This window comes from Indicator indicator, chromosome 8, assembly GCF_027791375.1.
Source record: "Indicator indicator isolate 239-I01 chromosome 8, UM_Iind_1.1, whole genome shotgun sequence".
Lineage (NCBI taxonomy): Eukaryota > Metazoa > Chordata > Aves > Piciformes > Indicatoridae > Indicator > Indicator indicator.
In genome coordinates, this window is record NC_072017.1 from 7,442,883 (window position 1) to 7,461,403 (window position 18,521).

Consider the following 18,521-nt stretch of genomic DNA (forward strand, 5'->3'; position numbering starts at 1 on the left):
GAAGTGTTGTACAGAATTGTAAAATAATTGTTTGAAAGGGAGCTCCAGAGTTCATCTGGCCCAACCTTCTACTTTGTAGAGGTCAACAACATAGTATGAAACATGTAACACCCAAGTTTAGCTCATTAACATGTAGGAAACTTTGATCTTTGTTGGCAGTGTTTGCAACAGCAGCATATGGCTCTGCTGGGCAGGTGATGCAGTGTCAATACTCCGTCTGTGTTTGTGTAGTTGTTTATTAGTAAAAATCTCCCAGAAGCCCGGGGTGAAAGTTCAGCACACAAAATTTTCCACTCTTCTATGTCCCCTGTTCTTAGCTTGGGTATTAAATGTGCTCCCATTGCTTTCCTTCAGACTTCAGCCCAAAATGCTAGCAATCTGTCTCCTGTTTAAGTAACCTAGAAGAAGAAAAGAACGTAGTGGTGTCATGCTGCATGGTGCTAGTTGCATGTATCCCTGTGTGCTGTGGAAGTACACAGATATTCATATTCCCTCTAGAAGAAGAGATTTGTGGCAATTTCCCTGGGCCTGTTGTGAAGCAAAAGCGTTTTGGTTGCAGCAGATGACACTGTACCTCAGGTACTGCTTTATAATTTTAAATTTTTTTGTGTCAGTACAAGTAAAATAGTGCCTAGAAAAGAAATGTCACATGGATGGGACCTATTATAGCTTCACCTTGCAAGCTGCTTGGGCACAGAGATGTAGACTATTGCTGTAGACACTATTCAGTCAGATCTGAAAGACCGTGACAATCTGGCAGACAGGACTCTTCATGGAGAAGCTTTCTTTTCTTCTGCCGGACAGAGAGGCACCTGGGGGTGTTGATTGACAGCCAGATAAACATGAGCCAGCAGTGTCCTCAGGTGGCCAAGATGGCCAACAGCATCCTGACCTGAATCAGGAATAGTGTGACCAGCAGGTCTAGGGATGTGGTTGTTCCCCTGTACTCAGTACTGGGGGCAGTTTTGGGCCTCTCACTCCAAGAAGGACGTTGAGGTGCTGGAGCATGTCCAGAGAAGGGTAATGAAGCTGCTGATGGACCATGAGCATAAATCTTATGAGTAACGCCTGAGGGAACTGGGGTTTTTTAGTCTTCAGAACAGAAGGCTGAGGGGAGAGACCTCATCGCCCTCTACACTTCCCTGAAAGGAGGTCGGAGTGAGGTGGGGGTCAGTCTCTTCTCACACGCAACAAGTGACAGGACAAGGGGAAACAGTCTGAAGTTGTGCCAATGGAGGTTCAGGTTGGATATTAGGAAAAATTTCTTCACAGAAAGAGTGCTCGGGCATTGGAACAGGCTTCCAGGGAAGTGGTGGAATCACCATCCTTGGAGGTATTTAAAAGATGAGTGTGGATGTGGTGCTGAGGGACATGGTTCAGTGGCAGTGGTGGTGGGATTGTGAGTTCTAGGCAATCTGTTGGACTTGATGATATCAAAGATCTCTTCCAACCTCAGCAGTTCTATGGTTCTTTCTTTGTGGAAACTGAGAACATGCAGCCTTTCCTGTGATCGGAATTGGAGAAACAAACCTGCCCAGATGCTTAGGAATTAATTAAGAAGAGGGAGTGAGCAGAACCAGTTCCCAGTTCCTGTGGCTGTCAGCACCCATAAATCAGATCTGGTTTTCCTTTTGTAGCAGGACAAGAGCATGAATTTAAATAATGGGTTTGACTTGCTCTGGAAACACAAAGCAGGGAAATCACCATGCCCACACCTTTTGCAGATGCTGTAAACACACAAATGTTATTGTGTATCTGCTCATGGAGGCTTTCCAGCATCATTGTGCCAGATACGGTCGAATGCCTCAGGCAGGTGGCAAGCCATTGACTACAACAAATCCTTGTTCTGTGGACACCCAGATCAGAGTCACAAAGGAGCAGCAGGTTAGCTCCTGTTTTCTAGGTTCCACCTGAGTTCTGCTCAACAAAGGCATTAATAATGGCTGGTAGAGAAAACTCTAGGGGAAAACAAAAAGAGTGGGGTTTGTCTGTTTTCCACAATTGGGAATTTAATTATAATATGAAAAAATAAAAATAAAAAATAGACTTATACTCTCACTGTAATGGATCATCAGGAATAGTTCTGCATGGTTTGATTTATTTTTATTTTATTCTACCTTATTGTCAGAGAGTCATAGAATCATTAAGGGGGAGGGACTATTGACAAAGGCATGGAGTCACAGGTTGAGGGGGTAATGGCTTCAAACTGGAAGAAGCTGGATTGAGATGAGACATGAGGAAGAAATTCTTCCCCATGAGGCTGGTGAGGCAGTGGAACAGGTTGTCCAGAGAAGCTGTGGGGGCCTCAAGCCTGGAATTGTTCCAAGCTGGGCTGCATGGGGCCTTCAGCAAGCTGGTCTAGTAGGATGTGTCCCTGTTCATGGCAGGTGAGGGTTTGAAGGATCTTGCAGTCCTTCCTTTCCAGTACAAACCATTCTATGATAGGCCCTTTTGGTTACCACAGATATCTCCAAGATGTAGAATTAATATCCAAGTCAGTTGGGAAGCAGTGATGCTTTAATAAAATACTGAAAACCAGGCTTGAAGATACCAATAAAATGGTTGAATATTGTCCCATATTCCCTGTGTTGCCTACAGGTGTTACAGTGTTCTGGAAACTTTAAGTGCAGGATGGCATCCATTCTCCTATGGTTGCTTGAACCCTGTGATGTTGTACTGACAGATCTTCCTAGTCTGTTTTTGTTTTATTTGTTGCTTAGAGAGAGGTTTTGGGCAGAACCTATCTGGTAATTCAAGGAGAAACAGGCCTCTAAATTTCAGAACAGCATTACCAGAGCTGTGGTGAGTGCACTTATGAATATTTATCTGGGACTTAAGATTCAGAGTGATTGTTAAGAGTGCAAACCATTGCCCATTTTAATCAGGAGACATCCTCAGACCCCCTCCTCCTTTCCCTGTCACACTCATGTCCTGACAAGCTCCACAACCTTTGTTTTTAAAAACTTATGCCAAAACAAGAACATCCATAATAAATTTCAGCCCAGAAATGCTTCCTTCTTTTTAAAGTGTAAATATTTAAACAGACCTATGCTAGCCAGACACTGACACTGGGAGATGTTCACAAAGAATGCCAGACACTGGCTGGGTCTTTGCGTTTGTAACAAGAGAACATTTTTTCCTTGAACTGTAGAATAAATATTTTCACTTTCTCATCTATATATAAATGCTTTAATTAAAAATATTTTAAGAATTTCCTAAATTATTATTAAAGCTATGCCCAGCAGCATTTTATCATTTAAAATTCTTCATCATCATGATTTCACTAGCACAACTTCATGAAAAGGTTGTCTTGTACACTTTGGAGTCTCATGTAGACATGGCTGAAAAAGTAAATCATCATCCCCAGCTCTTGCCCTCACCTCATTACTGGACAAGGCTATTTTCAGTGTAGGGAAGGTGGAAGAGGCTGAATTTCTTTGTTCCTTTTTACCAAGATTCACAGCACATATTAATATGAACTGACATTTGTTGCAATTATCTTTGATTGCTGCATAGAATCATCCGGGCTCCGAGATCATCAAGTCCAGACACTTCACCCATTCCACCAAGTCTGTCACTATACCATGTCCCCAAGCACCAGATCTCTATGACTTTTAAACATGTCCCAGGGGTGGGGATTCAACCACCTCCCTGGGCAGCTCATTCCAATGCATGTTCCACCATGTCTTCTCCATGGCACTGGGCCTTCCTCCAAAGGGAAGGAACTTGTATGGTCCTTAAGCTTGGTAAATGCTACATTGTCAGTCAGTTGTGATTAGCTGTGTTACTTTGTTGTGTGATTCTGGAGTGGCTGAAGGAACTGGAGCTGTTTAGTCTGGAGAAATGGGGGCTGAGGGGAGACCTCATTGCTCTCTACAACTCCTTGAAAAGAGGTTGGAGTGAGGTGTAGGTTGGTCTTTTCTCTGTAGTAACAAGGGATAGGATGAGAAGAAATGCAGCAGGGATAGTTAACGTTGGACATTAGAAGAAACTACTTGACCAAAAGGGTTCCTGAAGTCTGGAACAGGCTCTCCAGGGAGGTGGCTGAATCCCCATCCCTGGAGGTGTTTAAAAGCTGCAGAGATGTGGTGCTGAGGGATATGGTTTAGCAGCAGACTTGGTAGAATTAGATACTCGTTGGACTCAATGATCTTAAAGGTTTTTTGGCAACTCATTCTCTGATTCCTGAAGCTCTTGACAAATGAAAGGTAGAACTTTATCTGCAAGTAGCGTCATGCTTTTAGCTGTTTGTCCTGTCTCTGTGTTGTGCCCCACCTTCTTGGGGAAGTGATGGGGGAAAGTCTTGTTTTCAGCTTTTTGTCATGCTCTTCTGGAGAACATTGAGGCTGCAATGCCATGGTGTCACCTAACAGTAAGAGGTGTCTTACAGCTGGGCAGAGCCAAGGACATGCTATAAGCCTGAGCTCACACTGCCCCCCCTGATGCTCTGCTCCCTGCAGACCTGCTTTCCCTTGCTTGGGCTTTGCAGGGAGCTTCTGTTGTCTATATTCTTGCAGCAACTCATATATTTAGTGGTGGAGGGGGTGGGGAGATGTGTGTGCTGTGGACATCTGTCTCCTCTTTCCACTACCTATTTTGTTAAAACTGTCTGATGTGACATGCACTACTTGATGCAGATGTATCCATATGATTAGCAAGTCTTGCCAGCTTTATCTGAGTTGCAACTATCTTGCTTAGAACCTGGCTCTGCAAGCCCTATTCCCAGACACCCAGCCACCTCCCAGGCCGACTATTTTCAGACACCGGTGACAAAGCAACATCTAAATTAGCTCCAAAAATTCTGAAGGTTTTTGAAGAGTGTAACTCACTGTCACAAGCTCTTCAGCTGGCAAAGAGCCATGGGGGCAACCTGTAGAAACAGGATTTCCCCCCAGGCATGTTTTTGAGGATGTGGAAATGGATGACTTTAAATTATGGACTGTAATTTAGACAGTGAGGAGATGGTAGACTGATTCTGTTTGAAGAAAAATCTCTTTAGGAAAGAGATCACATCTACAACTCTGACAGAAGAGTAGAGATTCAGTCAAAACCTAACTTCTATAAATGGCTTAATAGCAAAGATTGTGCCCATAGAGGTAAGAACTGTGTTGTGCTGAAGGCTGCAAAACATGGGGAGCTTTGAGGAGTGGAATTTCTTTTCTTTTTGAATAGTGTAGAGTAGTGGCAAGATGTTCTGAGCTATAATTAGTTGAACATGACTCTTATATTGCAAGGTTTGAAATAACTGTCATTGCATACGTTTGTAGTTGAAAGAATCACAATGTGCTTAGCATTCACTTATGGATTTGGATAACATATGCAGCCTTTAAGGCCCCAAGTTTGGAGCAGGACTTGTTTGTTATGGTTCGTAATTGTGTGAATATTACACTGACACAATTAAAGAGTGAGCCAATGTGGAATAAAAGTCCTTCAGATGACATTTTGAACATTCAGAGCTAGCAAGCACAGGCTTGGGATCAGCTTTTCCTCACAGAATTATTTTGGTTGGAAAAGACCTCTAAGATCATCAAGTCCAACTATTGACCTAACACCATCACGACCACTAAACTGTGTCCTGAAGTGCCATGTCCACAGGTTTCTTGAACACCTCCAAGGACCTCTGGACGTGCTCCAGCTGGAAAGATCAGTCACAGTGGCTGCTGCACCTTTCTGCTACTTTTGGTACATCAGATCCCCTTCTGAAAACGGGATTTTACTGAGAGAGTGAAGCCAGGTTTCTTGTTGTTTAGGAAGTACAAAATTGAGTGGAACTAACGGATGGGCCCTTATTTTATAGTTATCATACATTTATGTACCTCAGCTTGCATCACTAATCGATGTTACCAGTATATGCTTGAGATGACACATATATTTGTTCTGCAGTTTCACAGAATGGTAGAATCATTTCAGTTGGACAAGACCTCTAAGATCATCAGCTTCAACTGTCAAGCCAACATGGCCATGGTCATTAAACCATGTCCCAAAGTACCATGGCCACAAGACTTTTAAACTCCTCCAGGGATTGTGATTCCTTGGCAGCTTGTTCCAATCCTTCACCATTCTTTCAGTGAAGAAATTCCAGGGTCTGAGAAGGAGTCTTTTGATGAGTGGCTGAGAGAATTGGGGTTGTTCCGTCTGGAGAAGAGGAGACTGAAGGGAGACCTTCTTACTCTCTACAACTCTCTGAAAGGTTGGAGAGGGATGAGTGTTGCTCTCTTCTCCCTAGTAACAAGTGATGGAATGAGAGAAAATGGCCTCGGGTTGCACCAAGGGAGGTTTAGGTTTGAGATTAGAAGAAACTTCTTGACTGAAAGGGTTCTCAAACACTGGAACAAGTTTCCCAGGGAGGTGGTTGAATCTCCATCCCTGGAGGTGTTTAAAAGCTGCATAGATGTCATGCTAAGGGACATGGTTTAACCCCAGCCTTGGCCGAGTTGCAGAATGGTTGGGCTCAAAGATCTTTTTCAACAAAAATGATTCTATGATTCTGTGATTCTAAGATTTTGAAAATGGAAACATTTCTCTAATGTAGTCTTCTACACCACTTCAAGGTCTTTTTCAGAGCAGCTACTGCAACTTAGCTGGACTGAGATAATTTTTATTGTTTCTTTTTCTGCTACATATTTCCACACTGATATGTTGTATTGTGGTCTGAGTGGCACTTGGAACTTTTTGGAAGGAAAAGAAACAGTGTTGCAGCCCAGAACAGATGCTACTTCTTTAAGTAGCAGAAGTGGAGGTTACAGGCCCACTCCTCTGTATTTATATCATTATCTCGGTGCTGACTGCTCACAGTCACATATTAAATGGCACAAAACTCTCACTAAACACCTAAAAACTCAGTCGTGTGCATCACATCCCACAGTTAGCAGAAGTGGGTTTGCATTTAAAGCAGTTTTATCTTAAAATAGAAACTCTTACTGGGCATGTCTTCAGCAGCATCTGCTTGCTTTATTTAACTTAATTAAAAGCTGCTTTAAAATGCATTGATGACATCAACATTTGGATAACATTATGGTGTGATGGCCTCTGAAATAAAGAAAAGTTCTTTTTGAAGTATATATTTTTTTTTCTTGCAACCTATTTCTCAATTTAAAATTTCTAGTGCTGTGAGACTGACAGTCTAAGCATCAAGAAGGCTGACAGCATTCTGGCCTGTATCAGGAACAGCATAACCAAGAGGACTAGGGAAGTGATTGTCCCCCTGGAATCAGCACTGGTGGGGACACAGCTTGAATACTGGCTTCAGTTTTGGGGCCCTCACTACAAAAAAGACATTGAGGTGCTGGAGCAAGTCCAGAGAAGGGCAGCAAAGCTGCTAAAGTGTCTGCAGAACAGGGCTTCAGAGGACCAGCTGAGGGAACTGGAGCTGTTTACTCTGGAGAAAAGAAGGCTAAGGGGAGACCTCATTGCTCTCTACAACTTCATGAAAGGAGGTTGGAGCCTAGCTTTGACACAACCTCGGTTTTCAAAGTTAAAATAAGTTAAAATTAAAATCCTGGACTTTGGGTGCACATGGAATCATAGAAATATTAGGATTGGAAGGGACCTTAAGTATCATCAAGTTTCAACCCCCCTGCTATGGGCAGGGATGCCTCACACTAGATCAGGTTGCTGAGAGCCACATCCAGCCTGGCCTTAAAAACTTCCAGGGATGAAGCTTCCACCACCTTCCTGGGCAACCTGTTCCAGTGTCTCACTACTCTCATGGGGAAGAATTTCTTTCTAATATCCAATCTGAACCTACCCATTTCTATTTTTGTTCCATTCCCCCTCAAAGCCAATATTGTTGCAGTGGTTTTCTTTTACAAATAGCCTTTATCTGAGGGTCTAAGTCATCTACAGTATGAGTATTACCCCCAATAATAAGTACTTTTTTTTCCTCAGTGGTTTGTTTTTCATGACCTCTGTGGAGGCAGGGATGTCTGTATGGACTGGGGGACACCTCAGCCCAGAAAGCTCTTGCACTTCAGTATTGCAGGTCTTCTGCTGTGGTGATTCACTGTAAACACTTCTCAGTATTTTGACATCTGGACACAGTCACATTTATTGTATATTTTCTTTTTCAAATGACATGTGCTAATAAGATTGAGGGGGGAATGGTAAGTCTCGTTTATAGAAGCCAAAAAAACATGTAGCCTTGTTCTGGTTGAGAAAACACACATTTTTGTTTGTGGCTTCTTCTTAAAATTCTCTGTGAAAATACCATTCCCCCCTCTAACTTTATAGGGTGATCTTTGAGATGACCTTTCGCTGGTTCTGAGGGCTTTGAGGTTCTTGTACCCTTGGAAAAATATATCAGGGCTTAGTTTTTGTGTTCTTTGTCAGGCTGCCAGTTTGATATCCAAAGAACAGAGCTTCTTTCCTAGTCTGAATGACAGTGCCGGTAAAATAGGATGGTGAAGTGACAGGAAAATGGTTGAACTACTGATGGAGACCCAGATAGCTACTAGATTCTATCCAGGAACTGTGACATGTGAGTGACTTGTGGTGTACACTCCTGTCACAACTAAATTTCTGTGGTGCTGAACTGCTGCCGAGAGATGGCCCTTTCCAGAACTATTCTTTGTGCTGTGCTGTGTGTATTCCAAAGGAAAAAAACTGAATTTGAAGATTCACAATGAGCCCAAGTCAGAAAAAACACCCAGTCTCCTATGGCTAGAGCTTTATCTGAACCGTAAGGTGAAAGCCTATGAACCAGAGAATTCTACACCTGCTGAAACCATTGCATTGTCCTATCACATCTCCAGCTGAGGGCACCCCCTTGGGCACTGGCTCTGAGTGCAGCATCTGGTGCCCCCCAGTAACGTAAGGGAGGAGTTTTCCCCAGGGCTGAGAGGACACAGAGGCAGCTGTCTGCTGATCTTCTCCTTTCTTCCTCTAACAAAGGAGTTTCTTTATTCAGGTAGCATTTAAAAGTCAGAAAGCAACCAGGGAGTTTGCAAAACAAGCCTGCTGTTTAATTTGCAGAGGCTGGGCTGTTGTGACATGGTCTTGAAACACCAGCCATGCTGCAGCTTGTGCTGGGACAGGGATGTGGAAACTCTTCACTGCTGTTGACTGTGGAAAGGACCTGGGGTCCTGCAGCCTGGAAAAGTGCAGACTGAGAGGGGATCTTCCCAGTGCTGATCAATGGCTAAAGGGTGGAGGTCATGAGGATGGGGCTGGGCTCTTTTGAGTGGTGGCCAGTGATAGGACAAGGGGCAGCTGGCAAGAACTTAAGGACAAAATTCTTCACTTTGAAGTTGCTGGAGCTCTGGACCAGGCTGCCCAGAGAGGCTGTGGAGTCTCCTTCTCTGGAGTTATTTAAAACCTGTCTGGACACATTCCTGTGCAATCTGCTCTAGGTGATCCTGCTTCAGCAAGGGGCTTGGACCAGATGGTCTCCAGAGGTCCCTTCCAACCCCTACCATTCTGTGATTCTATAATGTATGGCACACAATGTAAAAAGAAACAAAGTTTGTCTAGCTCAGGCTGTTTGGAAAGATCTTGCTGTATTTTATTTTTTTCCCCATTTATTACTTTTTATATAGTAGAAAGCTTTACAGGTGTGGAAGGAGCATGGAAAGGACGTCTCCTTAGGAAAAGCTTAAACTGGAGGAAACAGGTGGCAACCATTAATATTTGGGTGGAGCAGTGATTGAGGGAGGACAGCTTTGTGATTAAGAGGCCTGCTCCCTCCCAGCAGACTGTTTGTGGCTTTCCTGCTGGCACTGCCTGCCTGTGCTCTCTGTTGCCCCAGTAGGGGGTGAGGTGCAGGAGTGGTCCATGGGACATAGCTTCAGCCCAGCTCTGTCATTGGTCAAGTGCCACATCACAGCAGAACAATTCCCAAAGTTCCCATCTAGATGTGAGGGATATTAGTGCCTTTTATGTATAAAATTTTGCCCTCTATAATCTGTGTAGTTGTCTAAAGTCCTGTTCTTAGACTTGACAGCAGAGTAGTCATGACAGGTCCCTTTCTGATCAAGGTATCTTGACAGCCACATTGTCCAAACAAATTTAAGGTTCATAAAGCCTGGTGTTTCCTTGACCTTGAAGAGTCCCTGATGCTCTGGGTGAGCTCTGAGCCTACCTCATAGAATCACAGAACCATTAAAGTTGGAAAAAACCCTCTAAGTGCATAAATTCTCACCCAGCATGCCCTCAAAACCATTTCCCCAAGTGCCATGTCTGCACATTTTTTAACACCTTCAGGGATGGTGATTCCATCACCTCCCTGGGCAGGCTGTTCAAATGACTGACCACCCTTTTCAGTCAAGAATTTTATCCTAATATCCAACCTAAACCTCCCCTGGCACAACCTGAAGCCATTTCTCCATGCACAGCACTGACACCAGAATCCGTTGCTGGCAAAGCCACACGAGGCAGCAGCCACCACACATTATGCAATAACATCCTGATGTCATCCACAATCTGGGATTTCAGGGCTCTGTGGTTAAGTGGCTCCTAATCCCAAGGGATTAAAATCCAGAGTGTTTATTTCTCAGGAATTCTTTACTGAAAAGCAAGATGGGATTGGGTTATGCTTCCTTGTTCTCCCTAAAGCAAGCAGGTGGCAGAAGTGTGGATCCAGTCTGGAAGTGTCTAGGTAATTGACAAATATATAAATAGGCTTTATTTTATTAGGCATCTCCCTTACCGTCAGGGCAATGAGGCTTTTATCACTTCTGGTACCTGCAGATGCTGCTGTAACACAAACAGGGGAACATTGCAAAAACCCCTGAAGAAAACTCAGAGGCAAAGCACTCAGAGCCTCTGCAGATGGGGAAATCCTGCAGGAAAGGAGGCAACAAAAGCCCTGAATTATAATGGGAGCTGGGTAAGTGCTCTCTGTGAATAACACACACCTCAGAGTCTTCCAGGCATCTCACCTGGATGCTTCCAAAAGGCCATTCACTGAAAGCTTTGTGGCAATCAATTGCAATCTCTGTTTCCACAAGGAGAACTTCAGGCCTCCTGGAAAGCAAAAGAAATGGCTGGAGAAAGAAGAAAGGTGAAGCCCAGGCCCTGTTTCTGTTTCTCTTTGTTACCAAGCCTTTCAAATGGGCTCATTGACACCGGTGCTAAGTCCTTTTTTGTGTTGCTTTTTTGCAGTGCTTCTTAGCAGGAGAAAAATGCATTGGCTCAGTGAGGAGAAGATTTTTCCCACATCAGGCTTTTCTAGGCTTTATGATGCTCTAGGTTTCTTTTTTTTCCACATAGTTGTGTTATTTTTTTCCATGGGAGGGAAGTAGCAAAAGATCTCTCCGTGTAGGATGGTGGCATGGGAGGAGGGTGAAGCAAGTTCTGCAAACAGGCTTGTTTCAAATACCACCCTAGAGAGAGAGAGTGCAGGTTTTTGGAGACCAGGTGCCATGTGGTTGGTGGGAGGGGATTTCTGTGCTATTGATTAATTCTAAATTGTGTGGGGTTTTCTTGGCATAAATGAATGGGGTCTCTGCCAACTTCAGCTTAATTTTCCTTCTGTCAAATGTGCTGTGAGAGCTCTGTGAGGAAGAAGTTTTGAAGGTGGGGGTTGGTCTTTTCTACCTAGTATCAGGTGATAGAGCAAGAGGAAATGGCCTGAAATTATGCCAAGGAAGCTTTAGGTTGGATATTAGGAAAAATTTCTTTAGTGAAAGAGTTGCTGGGCATTGGAACAGGCTGCCCAAGGAGGTGATGAGATCACAATCCCTGGAGGTGTTCAAGAAATGTGTGGACATGGCACTTTGGGACATAGTTTAATGGCCATGGTGTTCTTAGGTTGAGGGTTGGGCTTGATAATCTTAGAGACCTTTTCCAACCCAAACAATTCTATGGTTCTATGAAGGACCCTGAAATCTGCAGGGCTTGATGGAGTTAACTTTTCCATTTGCTTGGGAGAGGGAGCGTGGCTTTTCCTGAGCTGTAGTATATTTACATATGGAGTTCCTTTTGCAAAGTTTCCAGAACCTCATTCTCAAGAAACCCTGAATATCTTCTAGAGCTCAAAAGGCTTTTTAATGATATCTTTGGATATTATGCTTCTTACTGGGGATGCTGTGAAGATGAGGAAAACTAAACTAACCTGAATAAAGTGCAAATCCTTCATGGTAACAATAGAAATTTATGTAGATTAGGAAACAGAAGGCCAAACCTAAAAAATGTGTGACTCTTGATGGATTCTGTCCTTGTGTCAGAGAATTTGTGCCAGTATCTGGGTGAGCTGCTCAGCAGTGCTAGCACTGCACTGTGCAGTGAGCTCTGAGGATGGAAGAATATTGCAGGCTGGAGGAATGTAGGTTAAAATAAAATCGAACTGACAAGAAGAAAGAATCTGTTTTACTGAACAAAGGAATCTCAATCTATGCTTAACTTTATTTCATGTCAAGAGCAGAAGGTACAAATCTAGGCTCTTTCATGGCATGATGCTGAACAATGCAAGCCCTGTAGCACAAAGAGCATCACACTGCTGGATTACCTGTCCTAAAATGTGTTTCAGAAAAATTCAGTCAGGTTGGCTTTATCTTGACAAATACTCATTTAATGCAGCTGTTAGAGCAGTGCAAGCCACAGATTTGCAGTAAGTCACATTTCTGGGGCTCACCCCAAATACTGGCCTCAGGAAATTTGGGTATTTTTTTCAGGTTTGTCTTTTTAAATCAAGCTGGAATGATACAGAGAATGGAAAATAATTTCATAAGATAGAAGAATCAATGGTTTACACCTTCAAAATAGTGACAAAGGCAATTTAACATAGAATCATGGAATCATAGAATGGTTTGTATTGGAATATGAGTGGCAACTTAACAAGTTAAGGCACCTCAACAGGTTTTGGGGAAAAGCATGAAACTAGGTCCTTGAAGGGCAAACAAAACTCACAAGGAACTGAGTTGATGTTGGTTTCACTGTTTCAAAGAAAATTTAGATAGATACAGGAGAAAAAAAAAGATTTTGTGTGGCTGGCAGAATGGAAAATCTTTTGGGAAGTTATAACTGGATCTTCAAATTGGAATGTAAGCAGAAGGAAAAGACACTGAAACCTGTTTATAAATAGCTTGAGTTTGTGAGAATAACATCTTTAGTTTGTTACTGCTACCCAAAGTGAACCCTGCACAGAGGAATAGGTATGACCCACAGACCAAATGTGTATTTTTCTGACAAGAACAGCATGAATTAACAACTCAGCCTCGCCCCAAATCCATGGCTGCTAGCAGGTCTGAGAATCAGAAGGCTGTGCACAGGACATAGTATCTGGGCTAAGGCACATCCAGGAGAATGGAGTAGGAGAAGTAAATGTAAAGTCTGGAGAGCAATACACTGGGTGCAGATGAGGTGGTGGGCTTGAAAGAAAAACTTGACTTTGCTTATCTTAAAAAATTGCTTTGGACAATGTGGGTTGTAAAGGTGCCTTGCTCAGAAGGGTACCTGCCATGAATATGCTGCTCTCAAGTCATATTTCTTGTGTTCAGTTTTGGGGCCTTCACTACAAGAAAGACATTGAGGTGCTGCAGCAGGTCTAGACAAGGGCAACAAAGCTGGTGAGGGGTCTGAAGAACAGGTCTGGTGAGGAACAGCTGAGGGAACTGGAGTAATTTAGTCTGGAGAAGAGGAGGCTGTGGGGAGACCTCATTGCTCTCTACAACTCTCTCAAAGAAGGTTGGAACAAGATGGGGGTTGATCTCTTCTCCCTAGCAACAAGTGATAGGGTAAGAGGAAATGGCCCCAGGTTGCACCAGGGAAGGTTTAGGTTGTACGCTGAAAGATATTTCTTGGATGAAAGGGTTTTCAAACACCGGAACAGGGTCCCAGGCAGGTGGTTGAGTCCCCGTCCCTGGAAGTGTTTAAAAGCTGCAGAGATGTGGTGCTGAGGGACATGGTTCAGCATCAGACTTGGTAGAGTTAGATATTGGTTGAACTCAAAGATCTTAAAGGTCTTTTCCAACTAAAACAATTCTATGATTCTATAAACAAACTTCAAAGTCACATTTTTCTCACCCAGTTGTCCTGTATGGAAATGATGATAAAACTGATTTTATCATTTTCATTGTTAATCCTTATAGCTTCACAAAATGAAATCCTGATAACTAATATATCTTTGGTTGGGACACACGAAGAAGATCCTTTCCTCAGCAGAAATATTTGCTATGTTGTGGGAGGAGAGTTGGTCTATTTTGTGAGCAGAACAGTAATAGTTATGTCAGGCATAGCCTGAATGAGATGAACACAACTGATGCATTTCTTTTTCCTTCACCCTTTTTGGGAGAGGGTGGGCTGGGGGTGAGGTGGGATGTTGGTGGGTAGCTTTTCCCCATTGTTCAAGATGTTCTCTCTATATAGTACTGCTTTTACATAACAAGTGTGGGAATCATATTAAGATGCATTTTGTTTTTTAACTTCATTGTTTCTGAACATTTCACATAAAAAAGGGTCAGCAGAGAGTAGAAAAGGAGAGAATTGTTTGAGCCATAGTTAAAAAGTACTGGCAAAATGGATCACGAACCTTTTAAAAGAGAAAAATACAGAAAACTCTAAAAGTCACACTCAAAAGACCTCAAGAGAAGCCTCTGCTAAAATACCTTAATAAAGACCCTTTCATGTAATGTAACTTTTTCACTTACACAAGTTCTCCTTGATTCAAAGGGGTTTTCTTTCCTTTTGAACACAGCACTTAATTAGTGTGTAAATCATGGAGATAATTCAATCTAGAGCTGTCAAGAGTGCAGGTGAACTCTTCCAATTGCTTATTTTAAACCAATTTCCTGCACAGACATTGAGTGATGATAGGTGGCTAAGGGAGTGATTAGTCACAATGATTTTGTGAGCAGGAGCAAAGAGTTTTTATAAGTACAGTAATTATTTCTCATAATGAGGCACATTAAGAAGGTCCAAATGTGGCTCAGATCTGGTAGTGATGAGATAGCAGTGAAATACAGCTGCATTTCTGCTGTGTTATTGAGTTGCTCATCTTGCTCATCTTGATTACATTCTCAACCTTTTTCAGTGTCTCAGTAGAACAAGACTTGAAAGCTACAGAAGTCTACATTGTCTTGAAAGACAGTATTGTCTGGCATTGAGCCAGCTCAAGAATATTTATTGATATTTCTTTTAGTCCTGTGCAAAAGAATGGCCTTTATTCACAGAAATTGTCAATAAAAATTGCACTATGAGATCTGATTTTCTGGATGGAGTGTTAAAGGCCAGGTTGAACAGGGCCTTTGAGCAACCTGGTCTAGTGGAAGGTGTCTGCCCTTGGCAGGGGGGTTGGAACTTGATGAACTTGAAGGTCAAACTATTCTATGGTTCTGTGATGACTGTGTTTCAGCAGTGGAATTGCTTGTGATGCTCTATGCTAACAGCAGGCTGACATTTCAGCAGAACTCCTTGTTGCAAAAAGTTTCTGCTGTGGCTCTAAACGGTGTGCCTGGTAGCGCTATCGTAAAGCAAATACCTGTTGTCCGTGTGCTAGAACTTTTCTCTCCTGGCCTGTCTGACACACTGCACTATGACAAGTTACCAATACTGAGCTAAATTTTGAAAGGGTGTTTGTCTTTAGAGGCAGTTTTGAAAGGGTGTTTATATTTGGCTCTTAGAGTGTTTGGGAGACTTTGCTTCAAGTTCTGCTTCTTGCCCAGAGTCGTCGGATTGATTTGGCTGCTTGCTTCTCAAACCCACAAGCAAATATGGGTGACTATGTGCTCTGAGCTAGATCACAGAATCACAGAATTAACCAGGTTGGAAAAGACCTTCGAGATCATCAAGTCCAACCTATCACCCAACACCATCTAATGAACTAAACTATGGCACTAAGTGCCTCATCCAGTCTTATTTTAAACACTTCCAGGGACAGCGACTCCCCCACCTCCCCAGGCAGCCCATTCCAATGGCAAATCACTCTTTCTGTGAAGAATTTCTTCCTAGCATTGAGCTTAAACCTCTCCTGGCACAGCTTGAGACTGTGTTCTCTCGTTCTGTCACTGGTTGCAAGGGAGAAGAGACCACCCCCCACCTGGCTACAACCTCCTCTCAGGTAGTTGTAGAGAGCAATAACATCTCCCCTGAGCCTCCTCTTCTCCAGGCTAAACAGTCCCAGCTCCCTCAGCCTCTCCTCATAGGGCTTGCACTCCAGACCCCTCACCGGCCTTGTTGCCCTTCTCTGGACACATTTGATCATCTCAACATCTTTCTTAAATTGAGGGGCCCAGAACTGGATATATTACTCAAGGTGTAAGACAGGTGGTCTCTCACTCTCTCCAGGATGGAAGTCCAGCTGCATTGATTTCAGTGGTGCTATTGTAAAGCTTCATCGTGGAAGGATGGCAATGAAACAAAAGAAAACTGTTTGGTGAATACTGGGTACTGGTGTCATCTGAGAAAGCACCGAGCTGGCCTGCCTCTAGCATCTAGCTCTTTGTCCTCGGCTTGGCTCTGTTTTCTTAAACTGTCTCTGGGGCTTTTTGATCATCTGTGCATTAGCCAAGCCGTATGTTTGTACTCTGTCTAAACATAAAGTGAATAGAAATGTTTTTATAGAAGGTGATTAATTGGATAATTGCACTTGGATAATTGCACTGAGCATTAGTTTTTAATGTGTATTGGTAAATATGGACTAACCTTTTAGCAATCTGTGTGCACTCATCCCAAGCAATGGAAAATATTCCCAAGGGATTCTAGTTTCAAAAGAGATGTTACGGAAAGAAATTGGACCTTGTACATGGCTCTAGCTTCTCAGGCCCCTGGAGGCATTCAGTTCAGGGCTCAAGACTGTATGTAACTTTGTTTCATTTATATTGCAAATGAAATCTTACGGTGGTTTTGGTCTTTAGTCACATAGGGAAAGGGTGCCTGGCAGTTGCCTCTGTATCTTTGCTGCACAGACATTGCCTGCTCACCACTAACACACGTGTTCTCTGACAGCAGAAATGCAGAGCTGATATCATGCCGTGCAACATCTGCTAAATTCACATGGGGAAAGAGAATATGAAAACAAATACACAAAGGGCACAGCTACTGAGATGGTAAATATTGGTTTTTCCATGCCACACCCAAACCAAAAATAGAGACAGAGGGCCCCTTAACAAAGCTTTATTCAGGTTCCTGAGGGCTGAGAGTAACTGTTTGTTTTCCACTGAGCTGTGAGAGGACTTCAGAAACATAGATTTGCCTGAGCATTACACTTTTACTGTGAATAGATCAGAAAGAGATGAGGAAAAAGCTCTGTGGAAACTCATAGCGTTAAAGGTAATGCAAATGCAATCACTGCCAAGCTTGCATGCCATAAGAGGAATAAGAGCTGATAACATTATTTTTCACAGAATCACAAAATCACCATAGTTGAAAAAGGCCTCCAAGGTCATCAAGGCCAATCCTTATCTAACTCTGCCAGGGTTACTACACCATATCCTTGAGTACCACATCAAGATGGCATTTAATTACATCCAGGAATGTAACCACAATGTAATCCAGTAACCACTTCCCTGAGCAGCCTGTTCCATGCTTGAGAACCCTTTTGGTACAGAAGTTTTTCCTAAAGTCTAACCTAAACCTCACCTGGTGCAACTTGATGTCATTTCCTCTTGTCCTTGTGACTTGTGAGAAGAGAACAGCACCTGCCTCTCTGCAACCTACTTTAAAGGAGTTGTACAGTGAGAAGGTCTCCTCTCAGCCTCCTTTCTCCAGAATAAACAATCCCAGCTTCCTCAGCTGCTCCTCACAGGACTTATTTTGGGGCAAAGAAACTGCCCATGATGTGGGCAGTTTGCATTTGCTAACTGGGTAAGAGGAGCAGCAGGTGAAGGAGCCCAGGGGCTGGTGGCAGTCCAGGAGTTGGGAGGTGCTGTAGGAGTGGTCATTCCACCCAGAATGGAGAGGAGGAAATTGCTGAGTGGCTTTGTTGGGGCATAGGTGGTGCTTTATGCATCCTAAACTCTTGCACAAACCTCAGGTGCTTAATAAGGTAGATAAAGTTGGGCACTCCCAAATCTGCTGCTGATTAAACTGTTGCAAAACAGCAGTGGGATGAAGGACAAGGCAGTGTAATAAATACAGCCCAGTCAATAAATACAGTAATTGCAACAAATACAGGAGGGAGGACAGGAAGTCAGAGGGGGAGAAGCCAGACAGGTCCTCAGGAACTGGGCTCCATAGGGTTCATCTGGGATATTCCCTCCCCCTCCTGCCTGAAAGCTGCCTTCAGAGACTCTGCACCATAAATGGATGTTATCGAATCACACAATCATGAAAGCTGCAAAAGACCTTTAAGCTCATCTAGAGAAACCATCAACCCAACACCACCATGTCCAGTAAACTGTGCTCCCAACTGCTGTGTCTACACATTTTTTGAACACCTCCTGGGATGAATGCCAATTTGCCTGGGCAAATTGCCTTAACATCCAGATGCACCTTTCCTGAGCATGGCAGACTGGGCAGAAGTGAAATATCTGTTCTCATATGATTTGCAGAACTTCTGTCCAACACAGATAAACCTGTACTGCTGTGGGTATCCATTCTGCTGGCAGCAGTGTGCTGCGTAGCACTGGCACAGTTTGCACTAGGTTGTT